This window comes from Pelophylax lessonae (assembly GCF_965119305.1).
Source record: "Pelophylax lessonae genome assembly, chromosome: 4".
Lineage (NCBI taxonomy): Eukaryota > Metazoa > Chordata > Amphibia > Anura > Ranidae > Pelophylax > Pelophylax lessonae.
The window spans coordinates 547006388-547028547 of record NC_138771.1 but is presented as its reverse complement, the minus strand read 5'-3'; the positions used below and the strand labels follow the sequence as shown (position 1 = coordinate 547028547).

Sequence of the window (22160 nt, the reverse complement as noted above, 5' to 3'; positions counted from 1 at the left end):
GATGTCATTAAGAACTATCTTCAGTGTAAAGAACAAGGAGTCCTGGCAGTCATGGTTTGGCCCCCACAGAGCCCTAATCTCAACATCATCGGATCTGTCTGGGATTACATGAACAGGATTTGAGGCAGCCTACATCTACAGAAGATCTACAGTTAGTTCCCAAAATGTTTGGAACAACCTACCTGTACCCCACTGCTAGCGAAATATGAAAATGAATGACAGGCTAAAATATGCTTCAGCTTTACACAGCTGTTAATTGTATGCACACCTAACATGGACTTTCTGCATTTGGGACGTAGGCACCAATATGCGAGTACCCCTCGGATACGTATGACCAAAGCACATTTCAGCCCTTTATTCATTTTGACAGGCTGCGCGCAGCTCTGTGCCTCCCAGGTTTTTACACAGTACAGGCAAATGCACCCCTGTGCATACGGCAGTTGTAAGCGCTTCATTTATCTCTTATATTACGTCTCTTCTTCCTGTCCATACTCACCCTTCACTCTGATCAAAACGCCCCATCCAAACTCACTCTCTACCTACAATCCAACATCAACACTGATCCGCCCCTCTGCCTACAATTCACATCCATACTCACCCTCCATTCTGTCCACATTTACCCTCCACACTCCCTTCCATGCTTACCCTCAACTCTGCCTACATTCCCTTCATCTATTCATGTTCATCCTCTGCTCACACTCCCTCCTTCCTTGTTCATCCTCTGCTCCCCTCACACTCCCTCCTTCCTTGTTCATCCTCTTCTCCCCCTCACACTCCCTCCTTCCTTGTTCATCCTCTTCTCCCCCTCACACTCCCTCCTTCCTTGTTCATCCTCTTCTCCCCCTCACACTCCCTCCTTCCATGTTCATCCTCTTCTCCCCCTCACACTCCCTCCTTCCTTGTTCATCCTATGCTCCCCTCACACTCCCTCCTTCCGTGTTCATCCTATGCTCCCCTCACACTCCCTCCTTCCGTGTTCATCCTCTGCTCCCCTCACACTCCCTCCTTCCGTGTTCATCCTCTGCTCCCCTCACACTCCCTCCTTCCGTGTTCATCCTCTGCTCCCCTCACACTCCCTCCTTCCGTGTTCATCCTCTGCTCCCCTCACACTCCCTCCTTCCTTGTTCATCCTCTGCTCCCCTCACACTCCCTCCTTCCGTGTTCATCCTCTTCTCCCCCTCACACTCCCTCCTTCCATGTTCATCCTATGCTCCCCTCACACTCCCTCCTTCCTTGTTCATCCTCTGCTCCCCTCGCACTCCCTCCTTCCATGTTCATCCTCTGCTCCCCTCACACTCCCTCCTTCCGTGTTCATCCTCTGCTCCCCTCACACTCCCTCCTTCCGTGTTCATCCTCTTCTCCCCCTCACACTCCCTCCTTCCTTGTTCATCCTCTGCTCCCCTCACACTCCCTCCTTCCTTGTTCATCCTCTGCTCCCCTCACACTCCCTCCTTCCGTGTTCATCCTATGCTCCCCTCACACTCCCTCCTTCCGTGTTCATCCTCTGCTCCCCTCACACTCCCTCCTTCCGTGTTCATCCTCTGCTCCCCTCACACTCCCTCCTTCCGTGTTCATCCTCTTCTCCCCCTCACACTCCCTCCTTCCGTGTTCATCCTCTTCTCCCCCTCACACTCCCTCCTTCCTTGTTCATCCTCTGCTCCCCTCACACTCCCTCCTTCCTTGTTCATCCTCTGCTCCCCTCACACTCCCTCCTTCCGTGTTCATCCTCTTCTCCCCCTCACACTCCCTCCTTCCGTGTTCATCCTCTTCTCCCCCTCACACTCCCTCCTTCCTTGTTCATCCTCTGCTCCCCTCACACTCCCTCCTTCCTTGTTCATCCTCTGCTCCCCTCACACTCCCTCCTTCCATGTTCATCCTATGCTCCCCTCACACTCCCTCCTTCCGTGTTCATCCTCTGCTCCCCTCACACTCCCTCCTTCCGTGTTCATCCTCTGCTCCCCTCACACTCCCTCCTTCCTTGTTCATCCTCTGCTCCCCTCACACTCCCTCCTTCCGTGTTCATCCTCTTCTCCCCCTCACACTCCCTCCTTCCATGTTCATCCTATGCTCCCCTCACACTCCCTCCTTCCTTGTTCATCCTCTGCTCCCCTCACACTCCCTCCTTCCATGTTCATCCTCTGCTCCCCTCACACTCCCTCCTTCCGTGTTCATCCTCTGCTCCCCTCACACTCCCTCCTTCCGTGTTCATCCTCTTCTCCCCCTCACACTCCCTCCTTCCTTGTTCATCCTCTGCTCCCCTCACACTCCCTCCTTCCTTGTTCATCCTCTGCTCCCCTCACACTCCCTCCTTCCGTGTTCATCCTATGCTCCCCTCACACTCCCTCCTTCCGTGTTCATCCTCTGCTCCCCTCACACTCCCTCCTTCCGTGTTCATCCTCTGCTCCCCTCACACTCCCTCCTTCCGTGTTCATCCTCTTCTCCCCCTCAAACTCCCTCCTTCCGTGTTCATCCTCTTCTCCCCCTCACACTCCCTCCTTCCTTGTTCATCCTCTGCTCCCCTCACACTCCCTCCTTCCTTGTTCATCCTCTGCTCCCCTCACACTCCCTCCTTCCGTGTTCATCCTCTGCTCCCCTCACACTCCCTCCTTCCGTGTTCATCCTCTGCTCCCCTCACACTCCCTCCTTCCGTGTTCATCCTCTGCTCCCCTCACACTCCCTCCTTCCGTGTTCATCCTCTGCTCCCCTCACACTCCCTCCTTCCGTGTTCATCCTCTGCTCCCCTCACACTCCCTCCTTCCGTGTTCATCCTCTGCTCCCCTCACACTCCCTCCTTCCGTGTTCATCCTCTGCTCCCCTCACACTCCCTCCTTCCGTGTTCATCCTCTGCTCCCCTCACACTCCCTCCTTCCGTGTTCATCCTCTGCTCCCCTCACACTCCCTCCTTCCGTGTTCATCCTCTGCTCCCCTCACACTCCCTCCTTCCGTGTTCATCCTCTGCTCCCCTCACACTCCCTCCTTCCGTGTTCATCCTCAGCTCCCCTCACACTCCCTTCTTCCATGTTCATCCTCCGCTCCCCTCACACTCCCTCCTTCCGTGTTCATCCTATGCTCCCCTCACACTCCCTTCTTCCGTGTTCATCCTCCGCTCCGGTCATACTCCCTTCTTCCATGTTCATCCTCCGCTCCCCTCACACTCCCTTCTTCCATGTTCATCCTCCGCTCCGGTCATACTCCCTTCTTCCATGTTCATCCTCCGCTCCCCTCACACTCCCTTCTTCCATGTTCATCCTCCGCTCCGGTCACACTCCCTCTGTCCACGTCCCTCCTTTCATGTTCATCCTCCCTACTGCCCATACTCCCAACCATGCTTACACTCCACTCTACACACACCAACCCTCCACTTTGCCCACACTTCACTCTGTCCACATTTACCCACCACACTCCCTACCATGCTCGCCCCCGCATTCTGCCCACACTCCCTCCATGTTAATCCTCCATTCTGCCCACATTCCCTCCTACCATGCTCACCCTCCACTCCCCTTCCATAACCCACCCCCCCCCCCCCCTGTTTATATTTTCCCTCCACTTTGGCAAACTCTTTATCCTTACTCACTCTGCACTCAGTCCACACTCCCCTATCCAGGCTCTCACAACACTGCATAATATTCTCCATCCATAGTCACCTTCCACTCTGCCTATCCATATTCACCCTCCACTCTTCCAACACTTTACTCTGTTTCACTCCCCTATCCACACTCCGCTCTGCTACGCCCTCCCCAGTCCACACTTCACCCTCCTATACATCCCTATCCGTACTTACCCTCCTCTCACGTTGGCCTTTCTCACACTTCCTGACTCAGGCACAGTCCTTCCTCCACACACCTCCCTCTGCTGGTCAATGGAAGAATTACGGCATTACACTAGTCTCTTCCTCCAGCCTATAGAGGCCGGAGAATGCAGGCGATAACTATGCCCTACGTCGGCCATTTTGGATGAGGCAAGCTATGTTAAAGTGTAAAGAACAGACTTCTTAATAATGGCCTCCGCTCTGGAGACAGCACACAGAGATGAGTGCGGGTTTGGAGGTAATCTCAGCCTCCAGCCTTCGCTCTAGTAGCGGGATACCGGTGTTCGGTGTGGGGCGGTGATGACGCGGGAGGAGGCGGAAGTCAGCTGTACGGAGATTACAGACGGGGAGAGGAGTACCGGGGACCGCGGTGAGTGACACTGGGGGTGGGAAGGCGATAAGGAGGAGATCATGGCGGCCTATTATCTGAGGGGAGATGTGGGGTGCTCTCTGTGCTGGGGAGGGGTAGGAAACACCCGCCTGGGATGTATTCCAGTCCTGTCTGCTCTCCATAGGATCGGTCAGTGTATGGTGACACACAATGCTGGGGGTGTCAGCCCTGCCCTATTGCTTTCAGCTAGAAGAATGTGAGTGTACAGCTCATCACCAATCAGTGCTATTCATAATCCTCACCCCAGGAGCCCCCACAATGGTGTCTGATCTGTATACATGGTGTCACAGGAGCTCCTTACTGTCTGATCTGTATACATGGTGTCACAGGAGGCGCTCCTTCCTGTCTGATCTGTATACATGGTGTCACAGGAGGAGCTCCTTCCTGTCTGATCTGTATACATGGTGTCACAGGAGGAGCTCCTTCCTGTCTGATCTGTATACATGGTGTCACAGGAGGAGCTCCTTCCTGTCTGATCTGTATACATGGTGTCACAGGAGGAGCTCCTTCCTGTCTGATCTGTATACATGGTGTCACAGGAGGAGCTCCTTCCTGTCTGATCTGTATACATGGTGTCACAGGAGGCGCTCCTTCCTGTCTGATCTGTATACATGGTGTCACAGGAGGAGCTCCTTCCTGTCTGATCTGTATACATGGTGTCACAGGAGGAGCTCCTTCCTGTCTGATCTGTATACATGGTGTCACAGGAGGAGCTCCTTCCTGTCTGATCTGTATACATGGTGTCACAGGAGGAGCTCCTTCCTGTCTGATCTGTATACATGGTGTCACAAGAGGAGCGCCTTCCTGTCTGATCTGTATACATGGTGTCACAGGAGCTCCTTCCTGTCTGATCTGTATACATGGTGTCACAGGAGGAGCTCCTTCCTGTCTGATCTGTATACATGGTGTCACAGGAGCTCCTTCCTGTCTGATCTGTATACATGGTGTCACAGGAGGAGCTCCTTCCTGTCTGATCTGTATACATGGTGTCACAGGAGGAGCTCCTTCCTGTCTGATCTGTATACATGGTGTCACAGGAGGAGCTCCTTCCTGTCTGATCTGTATACATGGTGTCACAGGAGGAACGCCTTCCTGTCTGATCTGTATACATGGTGTCACAGGAGGAGCTCCTTCCTGTCTGATCTGTATACATGGTGTCACAGGAGGAGCTCCTTCCTGTCTGATCTGTATACATGGTGTCACAGGAGCTCCTTACTGTCTGATCTGTATACATGGTGTCACAGGAGGAGCTCCTTCCTGTCTGATCTGTATACATGGTGTCACAGGGGGAGCTCCTTCCTGTCTGATCTGTATACATGGTGTCACAGGAGGCGCTCCTTCCTGTCTGATCTGTATACATGGTGTCACAGGAGGAGCTCCTTCCTGTCTGATCTGTATACATGGTGTCACAGGAGGAGCTCCTTCCTGTCTGGTCTGTATACATGGTGTCACAGGAGGAGCTCCTTCCTGTCTGATCTGTATACATGGTGTCACAGGAGGAGCTCCTTCCTGTCTGATCTGTATACATGGTGTCACAGGAGGCACTCCTTCCTGTCTGATCTGTATACATGGTGTCACAGGAGGCGCTCCTTCCTGTCTGATCTGTATACATGGTGTCACAGGAGGAGCTCCTTCCTGTCTGATCTGTATACATGGTGTCACAGGAGGAGCTCCTTCCTGTCTGATCTGTATACATGGTGTCACAGGAGGCGCTCCTTCCTGTCTGATCTGTATACATGGTGTCACAGGAGGAGCTCCTTCCTGTCTGATCTGTATACATGGTGTCACAGGAGGAGCTCCTTCCTGTCTGATCTGTATACATGGTGTCACAGGAGGAGCTCCTTCCTGTCTGATCTGTATACATGGTGTCACAGGAGGAGCTCCTTCCTGTCTGATCTGTATACATGGTGTCACAAGAGGAGCGCCTTCCTGTCTGATCTGTATACATGGTGTCACAGGAGCTCCTTCCTGTCTGATCTGTATACATGGTGTCACAGGAGGAGCTCCTTCCTGTCTGATCTGTATACATGGTGTCACAGGAGCTCCTTCCTGTCTGATCTGTATACATGGTGTCACAGGAGGAGCTCCTTCCTGTCTGATCTGTATACATGGTGTCACAGGAGGAGCTCCTTCCTGTCTGATCTGTATACATGGTGTCACAGGAGGAGCTCCTTCCTGTCTGATCTGTATACATGGTGTCACAGGAGGAACGCCTTCCTGTCTGATCTGTATACATGGTGTCACAGGAGGAGCTCCTTCCTGTCTGATCTGTATACATGGTGTCACAGGAGGAGCTCCTTCCTGTCTGATCTGTATACATGGTGTCACAGGAGGAGCTCCTACCTGTCTGATCTGTATACATGGTGTCACAGGAGGAGCTCCTTCCTGTCTGATCTGTATACACGGTGTCACAGGAGGAGCTCCTTCCTGTCTGGTCTGTATACATGGTGTCACAGGAGGAGCTCCTACCTGTCTGATCTGTATACATGGTGTCACAGGAGGAGCTCCTTCCTGTCTGATCTGTATACATGGTGTCACAGGAGGAGCTCCTTCCTGTCTGGTCTGTATACATGGTGTCACAGGAGGAGCGCCTTCCTGTCTGATCTGTATACATGGTGTCACAGGAGGAGCTCCTTCCTGTCTGATCTGTATACATGGTGTCACAGGAGGAGCTCCTTCCTGTCTGGTCTGTATACATGGTGTCACAGGAGGAGCTCCTTCCTGTCTGGTCTGTATACATGGTGTCACAGGAGGAGCTCCTTCTTGTCTGATCTGTATACATGGTGTCAAAGGAGGAGCTCCTTCCTGTCTGATCTGTATACATGGTGTCACAGGAGGAGCTCCTACCTGTCTGATCTGTATACATGGTGTCACAGGAGGAGCTCCTTCCTGTCTGATCTGTATACATGGTGTCACAGGAGGAGCTCCTTCCGGTCTGATCTGTATACATGGTGTCACAGGAGGAGCTCCTTCCTGTCTGATCTGTATACATGGTGTCACAGGAGGAGCTCCTTCCTGTCTGATCTGTATACATGGTGTCACAGGAGGAGCTCCTTCCTGTCTGATCTGTATACATGGTGTCACAGGAGGAGCTCCTTCCTGTCTGATCTGTATACATGGTGTCACAGGAGGAGCTCCTTCCTGTCTGATCTGTATACATGGTGTCACAGGAGGAGCGCCTTCCTGTCTGATCTGTATACATGGTGTCACAGGAGCTCCTTCCTGTCTGATCTGTATACATGGTGTCACAGGAGGAGCTCCTTCCTGTCTGGTCTGTATACATGGTGTCACAGGAGGAGCTCCTACCTGTCTGATCTGTATACATGGTGTCACAGGAGGAGCTCCTTCCTGTCTGATCTGTATACATGGTGTCACAGGAGGAGCTCCTTCCTGTCTGATCTGTATACATGGTGTCACAGGAGGAGCTCCTTCCTGTCTGGTCTGTATACATGGTGTCACAGGAGGAGCGCCTTCCTGTCTGATCTGTATACATGGTGTCACAGGAGGAGCTCCTTCCTGTCTGATCTGTATACATGGTGTCACAGGAGGAGCTCCTTCCTGTCTGGTCTGTATACATGGTGTCACAGGAGGAGCTCCTTCCTGTCTGGTCTGTATACATGGTGTCACAGGAGGAGCTCCTTCCTGTCTGATCTGTATACATGGTGTCACAGGAGGAGCTCCTTCCTGTCTGGTCTGTATACATGGTGTCACAGGAGGAGCTCCTTCCTGTCTGGTCTGTATACATGGTGTCACAGGAGGAGCTCCTTCCTGTCTGATCTGTATACATGGTGTCACAGGAGGAGCTCCTACCTGTCTGATCTGTATACATGGTGTCACAGGAGGAGCTCCTTCCTGTCTGATCTGTATACATGGTGTCACAGGAGGAGCTCCTTCCGGTCTGATCTGTATACATGGTGTCACAGGAGGAGCTCCTTCCTGTCTGATCTGTATACATGGTGTCACAGGAGGAGCTCCTTCCTGTCTGATCTGTATACATGGTGTCACAGGAGGAGCTCCTTCCTGTCTGATCTGTATACATGGTGTCACAGGAGGAGCTCCTTCCTGTCTGATCTGTATACATGGTGTCACAGGAGGAGCTCCTACTGCCTGATCTGTATACATGGTGTCACAGGAGGAGCTCCTTCCTGTCTGATCTGTATACATGGTGTCACAGGAGGAGCTCCTTCCTGTCTGATCTGTATACATGGTGTCACAGGAGGAGCTCCTACTGCCTGATCTGTATACATGGTGTCACAGGAGCTCCTTCCTGTCTGATCTGTATACATGGTGCGCTTTTCTGCGATTTCTTGCGGCTGCATTTAGCTGCGGTAGTAAATTCTTGCCTTTTCTATAGCTAGGAATGACTTATTTTTTCTTTGTACTGCGATTAGCTGCGTTTATGTACAGATTGCTGCAGTACATACCTCCTGGACGCTGTCAATTTTATTTTTTCCTAAACGCACAAAAGTGTATGTTGTTAAAAAGTTGCTAAATGCAGTGTGTGAATGGGGCCATAGGGATACATTGTCTGCAATCAGCTGCGGTAAATAAGATTCTCTACCTGCAGCTAAAAGCTGAAAACCAAGGGCCCGTGTGAAAGGGGATTAAGGCCCCGTTCACACTTGGAATCTGTCAGCGAACTCCGTTTTTGTCAGTGGGGGAATTGATCCGCTGATCCCCCACTGAGCAGGCGGATGGCAGATGTTCTCCGCGCTGTGTGTGGAGACAGAGCTGTCAGGTCCCCGCTCTTCTCTATGGGGGAATCGGATGACAGCGGACCGCCTGTCTGTTCCCATCCAATCCAATCCTCCAGACGAATGAAAAATAGGGTTTCCATGCGTCGAGATTTGACGGACCGGATCGGATCGGATGTCAGCGGACATGTCTCCACTGACATCTGCTGCCCCATAGAGATGCATGGGGCATCCGTTCAGATCCGCCTGAAAAACGGACAGGTGGATCTGAACGGTCCGCAAGTGTGAAAGGGGCCTTAGGGTTTATGTGCACCCAATGTATTTCCCGAACGTGGACATATTGTGTTCACAGAATACATCAAGGCACACATGCGCAGGTAAACATTAGAGAAACCTCAGAAGAATATGTCTGCGCACCATCATTCACTTGTATGGCACACTGTACGCCGCATGCGCGGTCCCCAGCCATGGGAAATCGCCTGGATATGCACACTTGGCTCATATAATGCCTGCAAATAGTCATGTACATGAACCTTTGTAGCCACTGCTTGTATTCAGTTTGCTTTTCTAGCGTTGCCTTTCTGCTAGTTTCCTGGTATTTTCACAGCCAGCCCATTCCTTTGGTTCATCCTTGTGTTTATTTACTCAGGACTCCTCCCTGTCGCTCAAAGTGCATATCGCAAAACATTCTGTTCTTTACCTGATTGACACAAGCAGTCTTTTCTTTTTCCGGGAGTTTAGAAAGCAGTGATTTGCTATGTACAGACTGGAGGTCACAATGATACATGTACAGTGCCTTGAAAAACTATTCATACCCCTTGAATTTTCCACATTTTGTCTTTTTACAACCAAAAATGTAAATGTATATTATGTGATAGACCAATGCAAAGTTGAAGGAAAATGATTCCATTTTTTACAAATAAATATGTGAAAAGTGTGGTGTGTATTTGTATTCAGCCCCCCGAGTCAATACTTTGTAGAGCCACCTTTCACTGCAATTACAGCTGCCAGTATTTTTGGGGATGTCTCTACCAGCTTTGCACATCTAGAGAGTGACATATTTGCCCATTCTTCTTTGCAAAATAGCTTAAGCTCTGTCGCATTGGATGGAGAGCGTCTGTGAACAGCAATTTTCAAATCTTGCCACAGATTTTCAATTGGATTTAGGTCTGGACTTTAACTGAGCTATTCTAACACATGAATACTGAATGCTTTGGCCTAAACCATTGCATTGTAGCGCAGGCCATATGTTTAGGGTCGTTGTCCTGCTGGCAGGTGAACCCCTGTCCCAGTCTCAAGTCTTTTGCAGACTCCAACAGGTTTTCTTCTAAGATTGCCTTATACCCAGCTCCGTCCATCTTCCCATCAACTCTGACCAGCTTCCCTGTCCCTGCTGAAGGACATCGCTGTGTGTTGACAGTAATGTGCACTGTTTGTTTTTTGCCACATATAGCGTTTTGCTTTTAGGCCAAAAAGTTTAAATGTGGACTCATCTGACCAGAGCACCTTCTTCCACATGTTTGATGTGTCCCCTGCGTAGCTTCTTACAAATGGGACTTCTTATGGCTTTCTTTCAACAATGGCTTTCTTTTTGCCACTCTTCCATAAAGGCCAGATTTGTGGAGTGCATGACTAATAGTTGTCCTGTGGACAGATTCTCCCAACTGAGTCAGTCGGGCGCACCCCCTCTGTGATAGGGGCCTTAGGGGTATCAGAGTAAATGGTGCCACTTTGTGTTGGTCTATCACATAAAATCCCAATAAAATACATTTACGTTTTTGGTTGTAACATGACAAAATGTGGAAATTTCAAGGGGTATGAATACTTTTTCAAGACACTGTATTTAAGTTAGCTGTATGTAATGGTGCGTTTTATTGATATTTAAAGTGGAAGTAAAGGTTACATATAAGTATGCTCAGAAACACTGCTTTCCCCTCCTCCTACCTATGCTGTATACTGCTAGCAGCCCTCAAAAATTTCACTCGCCTGCTCCCATTTTGCGAGTGGAATGATGAGGATGGCGAGTAAGGGCTGTGCTGTATGGGGAATATATTAGATTCTGCCGCCGCCTGCATTCTTTCGTACAGCTCCTCTCTACCTCCTGCCCCTAGGACCGCCCCTCTCCGCCTCCTGAATGTCCCCATCCCTCACAGGCTCGCAGAGCGAGCATCAGTGGCGGCCGGTGCGTTGGCTTCAGAAAAGGATGGACCTGGGGCGCAGAGCAGTGCGCCCTGAGCCCACCCATTGTGTGACAATAGCGAATGAATATTCGCTATTGTCACACGGATCCTCCTCCTGATCCTCCTCCTGGCCAATCAGGAAGCGGGTCCGAGACCCGTTTCCTGATTGGCCGAAAGGGGAACAATTGCCATTGGCCAAGGAGGAGGACTCGGGAGACGTGGAGGATTGAGGAGAAGCCACTGCTGCATCAGGTAAGTGCACTGGTCTCTCTGCACGCTGTGGTCACTCTGCATTGAAAGGGGGCACACTGTTGTCACTCTGCATTGAAAGGGGGCACGCTGTGGTCACTCTGCATTTAAGGGGGCACACTGTGGTCACTCTGCATTGAAAGGGGGCACGCTGTGGTCACTCTGCATTGAAAGGGGGCATGCTGTGGTCACTCTGCATTTAAGGGGGCATGCTGTGGTCACTCTGCATTTAAGGGGGCACACTGGTCACTCTGCATTGAAAGGGGGCACGCTGTGGTCACTCTGCATTGAAAGGGGGCACGCTTATGAAATATTTTACGAGGGCGTGTTTAGGGACGGAGCAGGGTAGGGTTTGGGTGGGGCAACAAGTGGCGAGTAACTCTTAAGGCCTGGCTAGTAGCACATGACTTGAAATTTTGAGCCCTGCTGCTAGTAAAAAAGATTTGTGTAAATACCGTTTTCCCAATCTGCTCCAGTGTTATGGAGCACTCGTCAACAGGGCTGAATTTCGGGGGCCGTGATGTCACCCTCCGGCTTCCATTACCCATCCGTTTTTCAGCCCCCTCTCCTCTCCCTTGCAGCAGCCGCTCCATGACACAGGAAGTGGGAGCTTCTGGATCACGTGACCGGAGCGAATTTAAAAAAGTATTTACATGCATGCAAGAAGATTCATCCTCTCTATTTCTCCTGTTTACTATTATCATTAAGAGTAAAGGTAAAAGAAAATCCAAAAATTTAGGTTGTCCCCAGCAAAGTGATAAAGGAAAAATCTTCAATTAGGGACACTAGTTCTGGTGACCTGGTGGTCCCCAAGAGATTACCTTAATTTGCAGGGATTTCCTCTCACTTCTTGTTTGGCTATGGGACAGGAAGTGAAGGGAAATCTCCAAATGTAACAAAGATGGCAGACCAAAACCAGACAGGGGTTATAATCCTCCCTTAATCTATCCTAAATGGAAAAAAAAAAGAAAGTTTTTTTGCCCTTAGGCTGGGTTCACACTGCCCCCATGTCCCTGTTCACCGTTTCAGGTCCGAATGTTTGGTTGAGTTCGGAACTGAAATGGACCAGAAGATGCTCAGGACTCCGCTGCTCCGGAGATATGTGAACTGGCTCAATAGAGAGCCGGTCACAATCTCCTGACATGTGAATTGGATTTGGGGAAACCTGCATCCACTTCCCAATAGTGTGAACCCAGCCTTAGTTCTTAGTTTAAAACACTGCTCAAAAAAATTAAAAGGGACACTTTGAAAACACATCAGATCTCAATGAGGAAAAAAAATCATGCTGGATATCTATACTGATCTGGACTGAGTAATGTGTTAGGAATGAAAGGATGCCACATCGTTTGATGAAAATTAAAATGATCAACCTACAGAGGGCTGAATTCAAAGACCCGAAAATCAAAGTAAAAAATGATGAAGCAGGCTAGTCCATTTTACTGAAATTTCATTGCAGCATATCAAAATGGTACTCAGTAGTTTGTATGACCCCCCACGTGCTTGTATGCATTCCTGACAACGTCTGGGCATGCTCCTAATGAGACAACGGATGATGTCCTGGGGTATTTCCTCCCAGATCTGGATCAGGGCATCACTGAGCTCCTGAACAGACCGAGGTGCAACCTGGGGGCGTCGGATGGACCGGAACATAATGTCCCAGAGGTGTTCTATTGCATTTAGGTCAGGCGAGTGTGGGGGCCATTCAATGGTGTCAATTCCTTCATCTCCCAGGAACTGGCTTCATACCCTTGCCATATGAAGCCAGGGATTGTCGTGCACCAGGAGGAACCCAGGACCCACTGCACCAGCGTAGGGTCTGACAATGGGTCCAAGGATTTCATCCTAATACCTAATAACAGTCAGGGTGCCATTGTTTAGCCTGTAGAGGTCTCTGCGTCCCTCCATGGATCTGCCTTCCCAGACCATCACTGACCCACCACCAAACCAGTCATGCTGAATGATGTTACAGACAGCATAACATTCTCCACAGCTTCTTCAGACCCTTTCACATCTGTCACATGTGCTCAGGATGAACCTAATCTCATCTGAGGCAGACCTGCCAATTCTGGTGTTTAATGGCATTCGAGCGCCACAGTACCAGGCAGTGAGCACAGGGCCCAGTAGAAGATGTCAGGACCTCAGGCCACCCTTCTGAAGTCTGTTTCTGATTGTTTGGTCAAAGAAATTCACTCCAGTGGCCTGGAGGTCATTTTGTAGGGCTCTGGCAGTGCTCATCCTGTCCCTCCTTGCATAAAGCAGCAGATACCGGCCCTGCTGATGTGTTAAGGACCTTCTACGGCCCTGTCCAGCTCTCCTAGTGTAACTGCCCGTGTCCTAGAATCTCCTCCATGCTTTTGAGACTGTGCTGGGAGACACAGCAAACCTTCTGGCAATGGCACGTATCAATGTGCCACCCTGGAGGAGTTGGACTGTCTGTGCAACCTCTATAGGGTCCAGATATCACCTCATGCTACCAGTAATGACTCTGACCCTAGCCAAATGCAAAACTAGTGAAAAACTGTCAGAAAAGAGGAGTAGGGAAAAAAGCTTATCTGTGGCCTTCACCTGTAAAACCCTTCCTGTTTTGGGGGGTTGTCTCATTGTTGCCCATCCAGTGCACCTGTTGTTAATTTCATTAACACCAAAGCAGCTGAAACTGAATAACAACCCCCTCTGCTACTTAAAGAGGAAGTAAACCCTCCTCTGCAACTTTTACCAATAGGTAAGCCTATGATAAGGCTTACCTATAGGTACTGTAAATATCTCCTAAAAATGTACCGTTTAGGAGATATTTACCTTACATGCAGCCAGTGACATCACTGGCTTATGCGCTCTGAAGGAACGGCCGCTGGTGCCGTTCCTTCAGAGACCTATGCCGTGACCGTCGGCTCCCGCGCGCGATCCTGGAAGACGGGCGACTGGACATGTCGCCCATCATACAGGTAAGCGGGTGGCACTGCGGGGGGCTCGTTCTAAGGTAAGTATTTCATAATAAGCTAGTATGCGATGCATACTAGCTCATTATGTGTTTCTCTTTCAGGTTGCAAAAAAAAAAAGTTTTATAGGTTTATAACCTCTTTAACTGACCAGATCAATATCCCAGGAGTTTAATTGACTTGAAGTTATACTCTGATTAAAAAGTGTTCCTTTAATCTTTTTTGAGCAGTGTAAATTGAGTACAGTAGAATACACATTCTTCAGTAAATTATTTGTTAGAATTCTTACCCCAGCACCTGAAGTTAACAACTTTGAACACTGTTGGCTCCTGCTCTCTCAGTGCTGCTTCCCTGAAATTTGTGCTGAAGTCCTTGAATCGCACTACTTGAAATCGTACCTATTAAGACACAGAAACACATTAGATGCTACTTAAGGTACGATTTGTAACTTGCATGTTGTACTTGAAGTTGTACCAGTGTGACCGGGGGCTTAATACAAGACTCGTGTGTATTCTTACTTGAATCTTGGTGTACTTTTGAACATTTCTTCCAGATCTGTGCAGTAATCCAGTGTGAAACTATACTGTGCAGGATGTTCCTGTAATAAAGACTGGTCACTGCTGCTCTCTTTCCTTGAGCAGGATGACTGGTCTTGTCTCCGCCCCTACTGTAGTTTTCTGCAGGCATTCTGTAGTGGGTGGAGCCTGCTGGACCCCCTCCCACACTTCTGCTGCCTGCACAGGTTACAGTGCATCCGGAAAGTTTTCACAGCGCTTCAATTTTTCCACATTTTGTTATGTTACAGCCTTATTCCAAAGTAGATTACATTTTTTATTTTCCTCAAAATTCTACAAACAATTTCCCATAATGACAGCGTGAAAGAAGGTTTGAAATCTTTCACGTCATTATGGGGTTTTATATGTATAGTGGGGTTTTATATGTAGAGTTTTGCAGAAAATATTTAACTTCTTCCCATCCGCGCTATAGCCGAAGTACGGCTACAGCGCGGACTCACATTTCCGGGAGGCCGTCTTTAAACGGCCTCCTAGAGACAGGCTCCCCGCGCGCTCCCGCAAGCGCGCATCGGGGAAAATCTGTGTTGGCCGTGTCCCTTGGACACAGCCAATCACAGATCGTGGTAAATGGCCAATCACAGCGGCCATTTACCATGTGATCAGCCCATGCAATGAGAAATGATCTCATATGTAAACATATGAGATCATCTCTTATCGCCAGCGCTCCTTCCTCACACAGAGACTGCAGTGTGAGGAAGGAGGAGAGCCGATCAGCCGTCGGGGACACACAGGAATGTAATCAGGGCACTGATCACCAGTGCCCTGATTACACAAGGTACATTAAACACACTAACTGCCCACCATCAGTGCCCACAGTGCCCCCCATCAGTGCCCACAATCAGTGCCCATAGTGCTGCCAGTCAGTGCCCATCAGTGCCTGCTCATCTAGGCACTGATGAGCACTGACTGGCAGCACTATGGGCACTGAGTGTGGGCACTGATGGTGCTGCCCATCAGTGCTCATCAGTGCCACCCATCAGTGTCCATCAGTGCCACCCGCCAGTGCCGCCTCTCAGTGCCCAGCAGTGCCACCTCTCAGTGCCCAGCAGTGCCGCCTATCAGTGCTCATCAGTCCCGCCTATCAGTGCTGCCTATCAGTGCGGCATATTAGTACCTCCTCATAAGTGCCACCTCATCAGTGCCCATCAGTGCCGCCTCATCAGCACACATCAGTGAAAGAGAAAAATTTATTTATTTTCAAAATTTACTCACAGAAAATAAGAAAAACTTTTTTTTTTTCAAAATTTTCTGTCTTTTTTTCTTTTTTTTGTTGTAAAAAATAAAAAACCCAGAGGTGATTAAATACCACCAAAAGAAAGCTCTATTTGTGTGAAAAAAAAATGTCATATGGGTTCAGTGTTGCATGACCAAGCAATTGTCATTCAAAGTGTGAGAGCGCTGAAAGCTAAAAATTGGTCTGGATGGGAAGGGGGTTTAAGTGCACAGAAGGCAAGTGGTTAACAACAAGGGATTTAAATCCACTTTTGTATACCACATGGCTTTTCAACCCCCGATATTACCTTGTAAAAGTAGAAGTGACCTCATCACTGTGCTCTATATACAGCGAAGAAAGTATTCACAGCGCTTCAATTTTTCCACATTTTGTTATGTTAAAGCCATATTCCTAAGTGGATTAAATTCAATTAATATGGAATTTTATTTCAATCAAAGTTTTTTGTGTGAGTTTTCATTTTTTATGGTTCTGCTAGAAAGCCAGGACCAAGTTTAGGGAAAATCTTTATAATTCAGGATTGCATGCAGTAGTTGTTTCGATGATTGGATGTTCTCTACATTCATAGTTCTATAGACCCACCAGCTTTATTCTGATGATGTGAACTATTTTTCTTCATGTGGTTTTTCTGGATAGATGTTATACGTCATGCTGGCATTTTTATATGGAATAACTGCATGATGAAAAGACTGGTCTGGTGACTCAGGCAGATATAAATAAATTGCACAATTTCAGTCACCGCCACGTAGGAACAACAAATGTTTTCCAGCAACATTTCTTCATCAATTCATTCATTTACATGCATAGGTACAGAAATTTCAGCATTACGCTCAGGTTGCTCTACTAGTATGTGGCATCTTCAAATTCATGATAACATTTTGCATTGATATTGAAGTACAGTAAAACCTTTGATTGCGAACATATTGTGTTCTGGAAACGTACTTGTAAACCAAAGCACTCTTATGTCAAATCAAATATCCCCATAAGAAATAATGAAAACTCCGATGATTCATTCCACAACCACAAAAAAAGTGTCACTAGGGAATGCATAAAGCCGAATCCAGCAGGAGCCACAAAGTATAAAATAGAGGCGCAATATGGTTACATTTAATGAAGGTACAACATTAACCACTTGCCGACCGCCCTATGCAGATTTACTGCGGCAGGGCGGCTCGGCTGCACATAATCACGTAGATCTACGTCATTATGTGCATGTCGGCTCGGCGCCGGAGCCGTGCTCCCATTGTGATTACACACAGCGGGAGCCAGACCACGGGAGGAGCGGGCACGATCGCCGCCAGCCTCCCGCAATCTTCACAGAAACTGACAGAAGAGCTGCCTGCCTATGTAAACAAAGCAGGCGGCTCTTCTGTCAGACATGCAGAGAGATCACGTGAAACACTGATCTCTGTGTCTCTTTGACAGAGCCCCCCCTACAGTTAGTAAGCACTTTAGGCATACATTTAACCCCTTCCCTGGCAGTGTCATTTATACAGTAACAGTGCATATTATTTAGCACTGATCATTGTATTGGTGTCATTGGTCCCCAAAAACTGTCACTTAGTGTCAGATTTGTCCGCCGCAATGTCGCAATCCTGCTAAAAATCGCTAATCGCCGCCATTACTAATAAAAACAAAATAAATAAAATAAAAGGTCCATAAATCTATCCTGTAGTTTGTAAGCGCAATAACAATTACGCAAACCAATTAATATACGCTTTTTGGGATTTTTTTTTACCAAAATATGTAGCGGAATACAAATTAACCTAAACTGCTAAAAAAATTTGATTTTTAAAAAATTTTTATTGGGAATGTTTTATAGCAGAAAGTAAAAAATATTGTGTTTTTTTTTTTTTTCAAAATTGTCACTTTTTTTGTTCATAGCGCAAAATCTAAAAACCGCAGAGGTGATAAAGTACCACCAAAAGAAAGCTCTATTTATGGGAAAAAAGGACATCAATTGTATTTGGGTACAGCTTTGCATGATTGCAATTGTTAGAGTGACGCAGTGCCGAATCGCAAAAGATGGCCTGGTCATTAAAGGGGTAAAACCTTCCGGAACTGAAGTGGTTAAGGCTCCGTTCACACTAGATGCGGTGCGAATTGGCTGCAAATACGCCCTGCTTTAAAAATTGCAACTCGTACATGCGAACAGATTGCGGAGTGTATGTTAACAGCACTCCAAAATTGGTTTGCAGTGCGATTTGCAGAATTGGATTGTATGTGATCTGATTCTGGTGCGGACAAAAAAGGGTCCTGCATGAGTTTGGCGCAAATGCAGTGTGATTTAAGCCATACAAATCCATGGCTCAAATCGTACCCCATTTGCTGTGCAAATTACATGTGATGTCTCGCATCGGATTAGTGTGAACCCTGCCTTAGCAACTCGCATGGTTGATGATTAACCCCTTCACGCCTAAGCCTTTTTCTGACACTTGTTGCTTACAAGATGAAATCAGTATTTTTTGCTAGAAAATTACTTAGAAACCCCCAAATATTATATATATTTTATTAGCAGAGACCCTAGAGAATAAAATGGCAATCATTGCAATATTTTATGTCGCACTAAATTTGCACAGCGGTCTTTCAAATGCAATTTCTTTGGACAAAATACACTTTCGTGAATTAAAAAAAAAAAAAAACAGTAAAGGTAGCCCACGTTTACAGTTACAAAGGAGGTCTAGTGCTATTGCTCTTGCTCTAACGATCTTGACGATACCTCACATGTGTGGTTTGAACACTTTTTACATTTACGGGCACAATTTATGTATAGGTTAGCTTCTGCGCACGAGCACGGAGGGATGGGGGTGCTTTACTTTTTTTTTTTCTTATTTATTTTATTGTATTTTCCTAATTTTTGCACTTTTACCTTTTTTTTTTCTTTTTTTTTATCACTTTTATTGCTGTCACAAGGAATAGCGGATGTGCTGGCTGGTGGCTCGGGTCTCCTGGTGAGACGGGAGATCGGGGTGGAGCGACAGTGGGGGACATCCCCTCCCGCTGCTTGTGATACCGGCCAGGTGGCTGCTTAGCCGCATCGGTTGTTATCACAAGGAAGTTGACCATCTGCTCTAAAAAATGGGGTACCGGGTGATACTTGCAGCTGCAGGCATCACCCTGTAACAACCCCTTGAAGCCGAAGGATGCATATTTGCATTACATTGGCGTGAAGGGGTTTAAACAGGTACACCTAAGTATGCAGGCATCCAGGGCAAGGTTGTCCTCCATAGACCTTCCTCCGCACCGCCACTGGCATCATCCCTTCCACGCTGCGCTCCACGAGCGCTTCAAGCCTCGCTTTCAGATCGCTCTACTGCAAAGTTGTCTTTCTGATCATGACTGCAGACTGACAGCAGTGAGAGCCTGCAGTGAGGAGGACGGTCTATGTGGACAGCTTTCCCCCGGATGCCTGCATACTTAGATGTTCCTGTTTTATACATCAACCATGTGAGTTGTTAAATGTTGTACCTTCATTCTATGTAACCATATTGCTACACTTAGGCCCCTTTCACACGATTGGACCGATAAGGTCTGCCTGTCTGTTTTTCAGGTGGACCTGAACGGGCCACCCATTCTACTCTATGGATGTCAGCGGCACCCTTCTGGCATCAGATCCGACAAGATCCGCTGAAAACAGACGGATGGCGATATAGTCGCCATCCTCCAGCGGGTTGGTTCGGATGGGATCAGATAAACGGACATGCTGTCCCTTTTCATCCGATCTCCCCATAGAGGAAAGCGGGACTGTCTCTGCACACAGAGCAGAGACAGACCTGTCATCCGCCTGCTCAGTGGGGATCAACGGAGGGAGGGAAAATGTAAAAGAGGCCTTAGAGTCGCTTCTCTTACTTGAGTCTGAAAGAGGTTAAATATTAACTCTTTGCTAGTTAAACTTTTGTTCATAACATCACTGTTCCTCCCTGTGACATGGACAGTCCCTCTCGCTGAAGTAGCACTGAAGTCATATCAAATTGTTAGAATCTCACAAAAGTAGGGCTAAAGTAGTGGTTGAAGTCGGGTTTTAAATGGCACTTCTTTAAACCGTACCCGGTGTGACCGCAGGCTTCTACTCAGTTGCTGCTCGCATTGCAAGATATTGCTCCTTTTATCAAGTTTAAAAGTTATTTAAAAAATTTACTCATCCTGTAAAACACTCGCAGACCAAATTACGCGCAATCCAAGGTTTTATATCTATCTATATCGAAAAGAAATGATGCTAACAGTCTTGTGTGACAGATCAGCAAGATTTAACAGAAGGAACTACTATAAAACTTTTCATGGACAAAATGCTACTAGTCAGATTATCTGTCCTCTAATCTTCACCTTCAGAAAAACATGTGACCGAAAGTCTAGGACTGCTTATCAAAGAAAACTTGTCAAAAGAGCAAGATAAGGGCTGCCATTGCCTGCCATGCTCTAAAAAATGCTAGTTAAGGCCCCTTTCACACTTATGCGACGCAATTTTGCGGCACAATTTTGACACGACTTTGCCGCGATTTTGAAAGCAATGGCTATGGCTCAAAATGCAATCAAATCGTGGCAAAGTAGTGCAGGAACTACTTTGAAGTCGGTGCGACTTCAAAACACACTATATGAATGGGGCTCATTGAAAATTATGGAAAATGACTTGTCATGCGATTTTGCGGTCCAAAATCGCGGGACAAGTCGCACTAGTGTGAAAGGGGCCTAATTGGTTGCTACGCTGACCCACTGGCTGTAATATTTGCCAAGTCATTGATTTGGAGCAAGTAAGCAGATCTGGGAAGTAAGAGAAAAGTTAGAAGTCCTCATGTGCATACCTGTTCTGGTCAGAGACTTAAAGAGGAAGTAAACCCTCCTCAGGAAGTTGTACCTATAGGTAAGCCTATGATAAGGCTTACCTATAGGTACTGTAAATATCTCCTAAACATGTACCGTTTAGGAGATATTTACCTTTAATGCAGCCAGTGACGTCACTGGCGCATGCGCTCTGAAGGAACGGCTGATCGTGCCGTTCCTTCAGAGCCCCGTGCCGTGACCGTCGGCTCCCGCGCGCGTGCGCGGGAGTGACGTCACCGCGGCTCCGGCCAATCAGATGACCGGATGCCGCGATCCCGGAAGACGAGCGACATGTCATGTCGCCCGTCATACAGGTAAGAGAGCGGCACGGCGGGGGCTCGTTCTAAGGTAAGTATTTCATAATGAGCTAGTATGCGATGCATACTAGCTCATTATGTCTTTCTCTTGCAGGTTTTAAAAAAAAAAAAAAATTTTTAAACAAGTTTACAACCTCTTTAAAGCATCTGAGCAAGAGAGTCATCAAATGATGGCCAGGCAACTAGCATGTTCATGTATCATGTCTGGATGCATTCCAGATGTGTTTCTGCATGCGCATTTTTTATTCGAGTGTACCAGTATGTTTTTACTGCGTTTTTTTTTTCACCTTTTTTTTCCCCCAAAGTTTCCTGCTTTTCTTTTTTGCTGTAATGTGTTTAATACCGAAACGGAAAATACAGGATGCATTAGGCCTTTTTATATATATATATATATATATATATATATATATATATATATATATATATATATATATATATATATATATATATATATGTATGTATGTATGTGTGTGTGTGTATATATATATATAATTATTTTTTATAAATAATTGTATTATATTCGACTTTTAAATTAATATCAGGAGTTTAAATGAATATGAATTTATTGTTGTCCATTATCGGCACCTTTAGCGCAAGAAAAGCTCAAGAAAAAATACTATGAACACAACAAGTCTGGAGCTAAAGGACCAGGACAGGGAATCCCTCCATGGTGGTGTCTAGTATCTTGCTGGAAGCCATGAAGCGGCTGTGTGTGAGTTCTGCATCAGGAGCGGTGCTGTAAAACAAACCAAAAACAAACCCCAAAAAAAGCACTAAATGGAATGTCTAGTGGAAAATGCGATTAACCGCTATGAACACCGAAAGCAGTTCTGGGGGTGTGAAAAGATAAAAACAAGAATACATTTATTTAAAATGAATTATAAGAACAATGAGTCATTAATTGTAGGACAATTCCTATTGCCCGCCGTATGCAGCACCCCATCCATACTTTTATCATCTG

The 22160-nt window shown here is 47.4% G+C and overlaps 1 protein-coding gene across 1 annotated transcript in view; it reads left to right on the top strand.

Annotated features, from left to right (window-relative positions):
* The first annotated feature begins 4033 nt into the window (after positions 1 to 4033).
* The window catches only part of TMEM127 (transmembrane protein 127), a 29983-nt gene continuing 11856 nt past the window's right edge, over positions 4034 to 22160 (top strand). The window contains exon 1 of the mRNA XM_082255374.1: positions 4034 to 4178. The gene's annotated coding sequence lies outside the window, so the exon portion shown is untranslated. The remainder of the gene's footprint in view (positions 4179 to 22160) is intronic.